Here is an 8850-nt window from a genome sequence, read left to right as displayed (position 1 = left end):
TCTACTTCTCGGGAAACCCAAGTTGGCTTGTGGGGTGGTGGTGGGGCTTCCCAGGTGGCACTAGTGGTAAGAAACCACCTGCCAATGCAAATTAGAATTTTCTCTGGGTATGTGCCAAGGAGTGGGATTGCAGGGTCACATAGTAACTCTAACTTTAGGTTTTGAAGGAATCTCTATACTGTTCTCCATACTGTCTGCACCAATTTATATCTCTACCAACAGTGTAGGAGGGTCCCCTTTTTACTAAACCCTCTCCAGCATTTATTATTTGTAGACTTTTTGATTATGGCCATTCTGACCAGTGTGAGGTGATAGCGCTTATAGTTTTTATTTGCATTTATCTAATAATTAAAGATGTTGACCATCTTTTCATATGCCTATTTGCCATCTATATGTCTTCTTTGAAGAAACATCTGTTCAGTTCTTCTGTCCATTTTTGGATTGGATTATTCCCTTTTTGTTATTGAGTTATATGAGCTGTTTGTATATGTTGGAAATTAAGCCCTTGTCAGTTGCATTGCTTGCAAATATTGAGTTGGCCAAAAGGATCACAAAAAAACCCAAATGAACCTTTTGGCCAACCCAATGTTTCCTACCAATCTGTTGGTTTCATTTTGTTTATGGGGTTTTTGCTGGGTGAAAACTTGTGAGTTCAATTAAATCCCATTTGTTTATTTTTGCTTTTATTTCTATTACCTTAGGAGATTGAACTAAGAAAACATTGTTTTGATTCATGTCAGAGAATGTTTGACTATGTTTTCGTCTAGGAGTTTTATGGTGTCTTTTGTTTAAGTCTTTAAGCCATTTTATTTTGTACATGGTGTGAGGGACTGTTCTAACTTCATTGATTTGCTTGTGGCTGTTCAGCTTTTCCAACATCACTTGCTAAAGAGACTGTCTTTTTTCCTTTGCATACTATTGCCTCCTTTGTTGAAGATTAATTGTCCATAGGCATGTGGGTTTATTTTTGGATTCTCTGTTCTGTTCCATTGATCCATATGTCTGTTTTTGTGCCAGTATGATGCTGCTTTGATTACTGTAGCTTTGTAGTATTCCCTGAAGTCTGGGAGGGTTATGCCTCCAGCTTTGTTCATAATGGTATAAATAAGATAGATATCTACTTCTCTCACACGTAGAAACCTAGAGGTTGGCAATATAGGACTAACACGGTCACTTTATTTCCCAAACTTCCTGGGACACATAGTCCTTCTAGCTTTCTGCTCTATAATCCTAAGGCAATATTTCTTGTCTGTATGTTTCAAGATGGCTGCTAAAGTTCCAGCCCTCACATGTGCACTCCAGGTAGCCAGAGGAGTAAGAAATCAAAAAGAAAAAGCTAAGAGCATAGACCAGCTGTCTTTTAAGGAAACTTCTTGGAAAACTGCCTCTTAACATTTCTGTTTATAACCCATTCAGCAGATCTTTGTCACACTTGGCTCCAAAGGAGTTTGTGAACTGTAGTCTTTATTCTGAGTGGCCATAATCCAGCAGATAATTAGGGATTCTACCATGGTAGAAGTAGGGGAAAATGGATATTAGGGTACAGTAACAGACTATGCCCTAAGCATCTGCTTTGTACCAGGATCTGTTCTTGGAAATGAAATGATAGCTAAGCAAAGTCTCTGCCCTCATGGAATTAACACTCTAGTAGAAGAAAGTGAAGTGAAAGTGTTAGTCACTCAGTCATGTCTGACTCTTTGCAACCCCATGGACTGTAGCCTGCCAGGTTCGTCTGTCCACGGAATTCTCCAGGCAAGAATATTGGAGTGGGTAGCCATTCCCTTCTCCAGGGGATCTTCCTGACCCAGAGATTGAACCCAGTTCTCCTGCATTGTAGGCAGATTCTTTACCATCTGAGCCACCAGGGAAGACCCTCTAGTAGAAGAAACACACATTAAACACATAAAGAAAAGACTGATAAAGTATGATGAGGAAAACTACTGAATACTCCAGGAGAGAACAACAGGGAATGTATATGAACGTGGATGAAACTAAGGTGGGCAGAGTTTGGAGTGTTCATGCCTCTGAACCTTTACAAGTGTGGTTCCCTCTGCCTGGATGCCTTTCCTTGTCTTTGCTTCCCACTCATCCTTCCTGGTGGTTTAAACTGTGTTAACTTGGTTAAGTTGAAACTGTATTTTCCAGAGGGCTTCCCTGATGGCTCAGTGGTAGAGAACCCGCCTGCCAATGCAGGAGATGTGGGTTCGATACCTGGGTTGGGAAGATCCCCTGGAGAAGGAAATGGCAGCCCACCTCAGTATTCTTACTTGAAAAATCCCATGACAGAGGAGCCCGGTGGACTACAGTCCATGGGGTCACAAAGAGCCGTGCACAACTTAGCAACCAAAACAACAACAAATATTTTCCAGAATTCCCATTCCATTTTTGGTTTTGGGTTGAGTCAGCCAAAAGAAGAACCTTTATGAGATTTGGAAACAGAAGTGAAGAGGCAGCTGTTACTGTCTAAAGGCTACTGTGGTTGTATGCGGTGAGAGATGCAGCGATGCCTGGGGGGTCCAGCTCTCTCCCCTGCATCCAACTCTTCTTCCTGGTGCTGGGCCACAGTGGCCCCAGCCCACCACTCAACACTGAGCTGCAGACCCACAGATGTGGCAACTCCAGGTTGGCACAGCTGCCCAGTATCTTCTCCAGGAGCATCTCCTTGGCAGTTCCACATAAGTGGCCAGGCAAGGCATCTCAGAGTGAACAAATGGTGACCCCTTCTCTGATCCTGCAGCACCTCTGCTTCCCCAGCTCCTCCCACCACCAAGCAGCATCTAATTCCTGTAATAATCCCTCTGCTCTTACTCATGGTGGTTCTGCTTCTTCCCTGATTGGACCCTGACAGTTCCTTCTTGGTGGGCAGTTCCTTCTTGAAGTGGTAAGCACTCTACCAGGATGCTCCCTCCTCCTCCTCCTCCAGGAAGCCTTCCCTACATCCCCGTGGCAGCTCCAGTGAAACCTGCTTCATTCAGCCTCATAGAATTGTTTGTTAAAAAGGTCTGCCTCTTACTACTCTGAAAGGACTCCAGGGACATGGTGGGGTCTCTGCTCCTCATTTCTGAGGACAAGTGGGAGGAAGCCACAGTATTCCAGGCCTCTAGGAGGTGCCAGATACTTCCTGATTAATTCTCTCATTTTGTCATCACAGGAATTTACTGCCTCATTTTATGAATGAAGAGAAAGTCAGTCGGTGGAGTTGATGTTTGAACCCTGAACTACAGGCACCAGAGCCTACAGTCCCTCCACTTGCTCGCGGCTGGGGCAGGAGGTGGGGCTGTGATTTCCATCCATGTTCAGCCTCGTTGGATTCCTTGCTCCCTGACCCTGCCGCTCTAGCCCCTCCCACACCCACTCCTGCTCCACCTGCTCCCTCTCTCCTGTAGGCAAGCTCCACTCTCCACGGTGCTAATCGGCACCTGGGGCCCCTGGCAGCAATGTTGATGGCTCTGCAGCTGGGTTCAGGGACAAGGGCCAGGCTGACTCGGAGCCAAAACCTAGCAAGTGCAGCAACCCGACCTGAAGGGATGGAGATGAGGAACAGCTGGTCCCCTCCCCTCCAGCTGGCCCCACACCCGGCATTTCTGAGGGCTCACCATCTGGGCAGCTACTGTCTCCCTGCTTGTGTGCTTGCTGCCAGTCTAACGCTTTGCTGGTTTCAAAGAATCTTCCTCCATTACGAAGCAGGTCAAAGTGAGTTTTCTCCATCCTACTTCCAACCTAGGGTGGTAGTTAGGGCTGTGAGGTCGATACACAGGGTTCCCATCTTGCTCTGCCACTTGGGACATACATGACCTTTTTAAAAAAGTTAGTTTCTCCTTTTCCTCTGCTATAGGGCTGTCCTGATGATTAAATGACATCATGTGGGCAAACCATGCAGCCCAACGTTGGAGCACTAGCAAGCTATGGCACTGTGAGAGATGCAAGACACAGAGTATTGACAACCCCTCAAAGACACCCTGTGCCCCCAGAGATCCCTTGTGTCACTACCCTCCCTAAATGAAGCCACTGTTTTGGCTTCTAATGATATAGGAGTTTCACATGTTTTTTTAAAAATTCCAAATTTATGGAGATTTGATTGAAGTACAAAATTGGGACTTCCCTGATGGCTCAGTGGTAAAGAACCTGCCTGCCAATGCAGGAGACACGGGTTCAGTCCCTGGGTTGTGATGATCCCCTGGAGAAGGAAATGGCAGCACACCCCAGTATTGTTGCCTGGGAAATCCCATGGACAGAGGAGCTTCAGGCTACAGTCCATGGAATGGCCAAGAGTTGGACACGACTTAACAATTATACAACAACAACTGAAGTACAGTAACTTCCAAATATTTTAAATGTGCAATTTGGTCAGTTTTGATATTTATATATGTACTTGTGAAACCAACATTCAGAGGGCAGATATTTGCATAACTCCCCAAAACTTCCTGTGCCCCTTTAGAATCCATCACTCCCTGCACTCCTTCCCCAGGCAAACACTGACCTGCTTTCTGTCCCATTGTACTTCATAGAATTTTATGTAGATGGAATTACACTGTATGTGCGCTTTGGGGAAGATGAGAGAATTTGCCCATTATGCATTTGTCTCTGCCTAGTGATTCTGAGGTTATTCCATTTCGTCAAGTGTGTCCAGCAATTGGTTTCCTTTTATTGCCTTTATTCCATTATATGGCTATACCACAGTCCAGCTATTTACTTGTTGATGAAAATTTGAATTGTTTTTATTCTTTTACTGTTACACATAAAACTGTGAACATCCTTAAACAAGTATCTGTGTGGGTACATATCTGTGAATGGAATGGATGGGTCATGTGGTAGGTGTCGGTTTCATTTTAAATGTCTATCAAGTCATTTTCTAAAGTGATTGTACACTTTTCCATTCCCACCAATAGTGTTTGAGACTTTCAGTTGCTCCACATCTCACCAACACTTGGTATAGTCAACTTTTTAAAGTTGAGCCCATAATACTGGATGCATGGCAATGTCTCATTATGTCATAATTTGCATTTTCCTGATAACTTATGATGTTGAGTTTTTTAAAAATGTGCTTATTAGACATCTGTATACCTTCTCCTGTGAAATGTCTGTTCAGATCCTTTGCCCACTTTCATACTGAGCTGCATGTCTTATTGAATTGTAAGAGTTCTTTATACATTATGAATGTAAGTCTTGTCTGATATATGTTATGAATATTTTTTCTCAGAACATGGCTTGCCTTTTTATTTTCTTAGAGCAACAGTTTTTTATTTTGATGAAGTCTAATATATAATTTTTATTTTAATCAAAGAAAATGCTTTTTGTATTCTATCTAGGAAATCTTTGCCTATCCCAAGGTTACAAAGATATTCTTTTTTTTTTTTCGTCAAGAAGTTTCTATTTTTACATTTTAGATTTTGGTCTCTGATTCTATTTTGAGTAAAATGTGGTATATGGCATTATTGTTCATTCCCCCCACCCCCACACCCCCCTGCCCTGCCCCCACTGGATAGCCAGTAATTTTAGCACAATTGTTAAAAAAAAAAAGCTTTCCTTCTTCCATTGAATTGCTTAGTATTTTGGTCAAAAAAACAGTTGACCATATACATGTGGGTCTGTTTCTGGGCTCTATTCTATTCCATTGATCCATATGTCTATCTTTTTACTAGTACCAAATGGTCTTGATTACTGTAGTTTTAAGGAAGCCTTGAAATCAGGTAGAATAAGTTCTTTAATTTTGTTCTTCTTTTTAAAAGTTGCTTTACTTGTCCTGAAAAGTGAAAGTTGCTAAGTTGTGTCTGACTCTTTGAGTCACAGACTATAGCCCTCCAGACTCCTCTGTTCATGGAATTCTCCAGGTTAGAATACTGGAGTAGGTAGCCATTCATTTCTCCAGTGGATCTTCCTGACCCTGGGATCGAACCTGGGTCTCCTGCATTGCAGGCAGATTCTTTACCATCTGAGCCACCGCGGAAGCCCAGGGAAGCCCCTAGGTCCTATGAGTGTCCAAATACATTTTAAAATCAGATTTTTCAAATCTAAAAAAAAGTGACTATTGGAATTTCATTGAATTTATATTTGGTAAAGGGAAGCTATATTAGGCATTTCATATCTCTCAATGCAAAAACTGGCATATTTCTCTATGTGTTTGATCTTTACTCTCAGCAATGTTTCATAATTTTCAGTGTTGAGATTTTATAAATTTATTCCTAAGTATTTGATAAATTTTGATGCTATTCTAAATGGGATTTCTAAAATTTTGCTTTCAAATTGCTTGCTGCTAAGAACTTTCATGGTGTATTCTCCTTCCTTTCCCAACAGAGGTGTTAGAAAACCTGGATATAGGGGGCATTCTTGCAGGGCTCACTGTCAAGTGCTGTAGGTAAGATGTCAAAAGTCTGAAAGAAGAAGAGCAGAATGACTGATGGGGCTACAAATAAATGCATAAAAAGCTTCCTCCTGTTTCCCGATTTTGCTTCTGATTTTTTATTAGGGAGTGTGCGTTGTTATGGTGATGAGAGTTGGGGAGATCCTGCAGTGGGAAGAGATGGGAGGTCCTCGGCCCCATTCCTGTTCTATACCGTGTTCTAGTGCCACCCACGTCCATGCTTTCAAGGTCTTCTACACACAGTAAACCAGGCATCTCCTCTGAGCTCCAGGCAAGTACCACTCACAGGACTCTTAAACTCCATAACTGAACTCACAATCTTTCCTCAAACCAGTTTCTTATTTAATATTTCTTTTACTGCAGATAATAGTCTCCACTAGTTGCACATATCCAATAGGAACAGCAGTAAATAAATACTCAATAAATACTTGTTATGTGGATAAGTTGATGAAGATTTGCAGTACAGAAAGTCATCTTATCCTAAATAATTTTTGAGGAAAGTTACCACCTTTGAACTGGTTTGGAAAGTCCCATGCATATTCTCCTAATGCTGGAAACCTCCAGATTTAAACAAAAAGACTCTGCATGCCAGAGTTGGTTTTTCCTCCTGTGTTACTCTGGGCCTCACTAAGACCATAGCTACAAGCAGGATGAAGGTAGGACATTTCTGGTCCTTTGTTGTTTAGTCACAAAGTTGTGTCCAACTCTTTTGGACCCCATGGACTGCAGTATGCCAGCCTTCCTTCAGTATCTCCCACAGTTTGCCCACACTCACGTCCATTGAGTCAGTGATGCCATCCAACTATCTCATCCTCTGTCACCGCCTTCTCCTGCTCTCAATCTTTCCCAGCATCTGGGTCTTTTCCAATGAGTCAGCTCTTCGCGTCAGGTGGCCAAAGTATTGGAGCTTCAGCATCCGTCCTTCCAATGAATATTCTAGGTTGATATCCTTTAGGATTGACTGGTTTGAGCTCCTTGCAGTCCAAGGGACTCTCAAGAGTCTTCACCAGCCCCATAGTTCAAAAGCATCAATTCTTTGGTGCTCAGCCTTCTTTATGGTCCAACTCTCACATCCATACATAACTACTGGAAAAACCATAGATTTGATTATGCGGATCTTTGTTGTTGAAGTGATATCTCTGCTTTTAAATACGCTATCTAGGTTTGTCATAACTTTTCTTTCAAGGAGCAAGCTTCTTCTATTTTCATGGCTGTAGTCACTATCCACAGTGATTTTGGAGACCAAGAAAATAAAATCTGCCACTGTTTTCGTTTTCCTCCCATCCATTTGCCATGAAGTGATGGGACTAGACATCATGATCTTAGTTTTTTGAATGTTGAGTTTTAATCCAGTTTTTTCACTATCCTCTTTCACCTTCATCAGGAGGCTCTTTAGTTCCTCTTTACTTTCTGCCATTAGGGTGGTATTATCTGCGTATCTGAGGTTGTTGATATTTCTCCCTGCCATCTTGATTCCAGCTTGTGCTTTATCGAGCCCGGCATTTCGCATGATGTACTCTGCATAGAAGTTAAATAAGCAGGGTGACAATATACAGCCTTATACTCATTTTCCAATTTGGAACCAGTCTGTTGTTACATAACTGGTTCTAATGGTAGATTCTTGACTTGCATACAGGTTTCTCAGGAGGCAGTTAAGGTGGTCTGGTATTCTCATCTTTTGAAGAATCTTCCAGTTTGTTGTGATCCACACAGTCAAAGTGTAGTCAATGAAGCAGAAGTAGATGTTTTTCTGGAATTTTTAGTCCTTGGAACAGAAAAATCATTTTTCATTGCAATGACTGCATCTCATTCATTTCTATATCACCTGTGCCATGGCTCCTGAAACACAGAAGATACTTAATGCTTTGAAAGAATGAATAAGTGAGTGAATGAAACAGCTCCACGGTGTAAGTACTGTTTCTCTTTGTATCAGTCAGTCAGTTCAGTCGCTCAGTCGTGTCCGACTCTCTGCGACCCCATGAATCACAGCATGCCAGGCCTCCCTGTTCACTCAAACTCATGTCCATCGAGCTGGTGATGCCATCCAGCCATCTCATTCTCTGTCGTCCCCTTCTCCTCCTACCCCCAGTCCCTCCTAGCATCAGACTCTTTTTCAGTGAGTCAACTCATCACATGAGGTGGCCAAAGTATTGGAGTTTCAGCTTTAGCATCAGTCCTTCCAATGAACACCCAGGATTGATCTCCTCTAGAATGGACTGATTGGATCTCCTTGCAGTCCAACGGACTCTCAAGAGTCTTCTCCAACACCACAGTTCAAAAGCATCAATTCTTTGGCGATCAGCTTTCTTCACAGTCCAACTCTCACGTCCATACATGACCATGGGAAAAACCATAGGTGAGAAAATTGAATCTCAGAGGCTGCCCAGCTAGGAAGCAGAAAAATTGGGGTGCAATGCAATCCCTGTCACCCTGGTTCCCAGAGCAGTGATCTTCCCACTGCATCAGGACAGTTGTGACAACCAAGTGCA

Source organism: Moschus berezovskii, chromosome 21 (genome assembly GCF_049115385.1).
Source record: "Moschus berezovskii isolate FMDL1 chromosome 21, NW_MosBer_1.0, whole genome shotgun sequence".
Taxonomy (NCBI): domain Eukaryota; kingdom Metazoa; phylum Chordata; class Mammalia; order Artiodactyla; family Moschidae; genus Moschus; species Moschus berezovskii.
The sequence above is the reverse complement of the archived record's forward strand: the minus strand, read 5'-3'. Positions refer to the sequence as shown.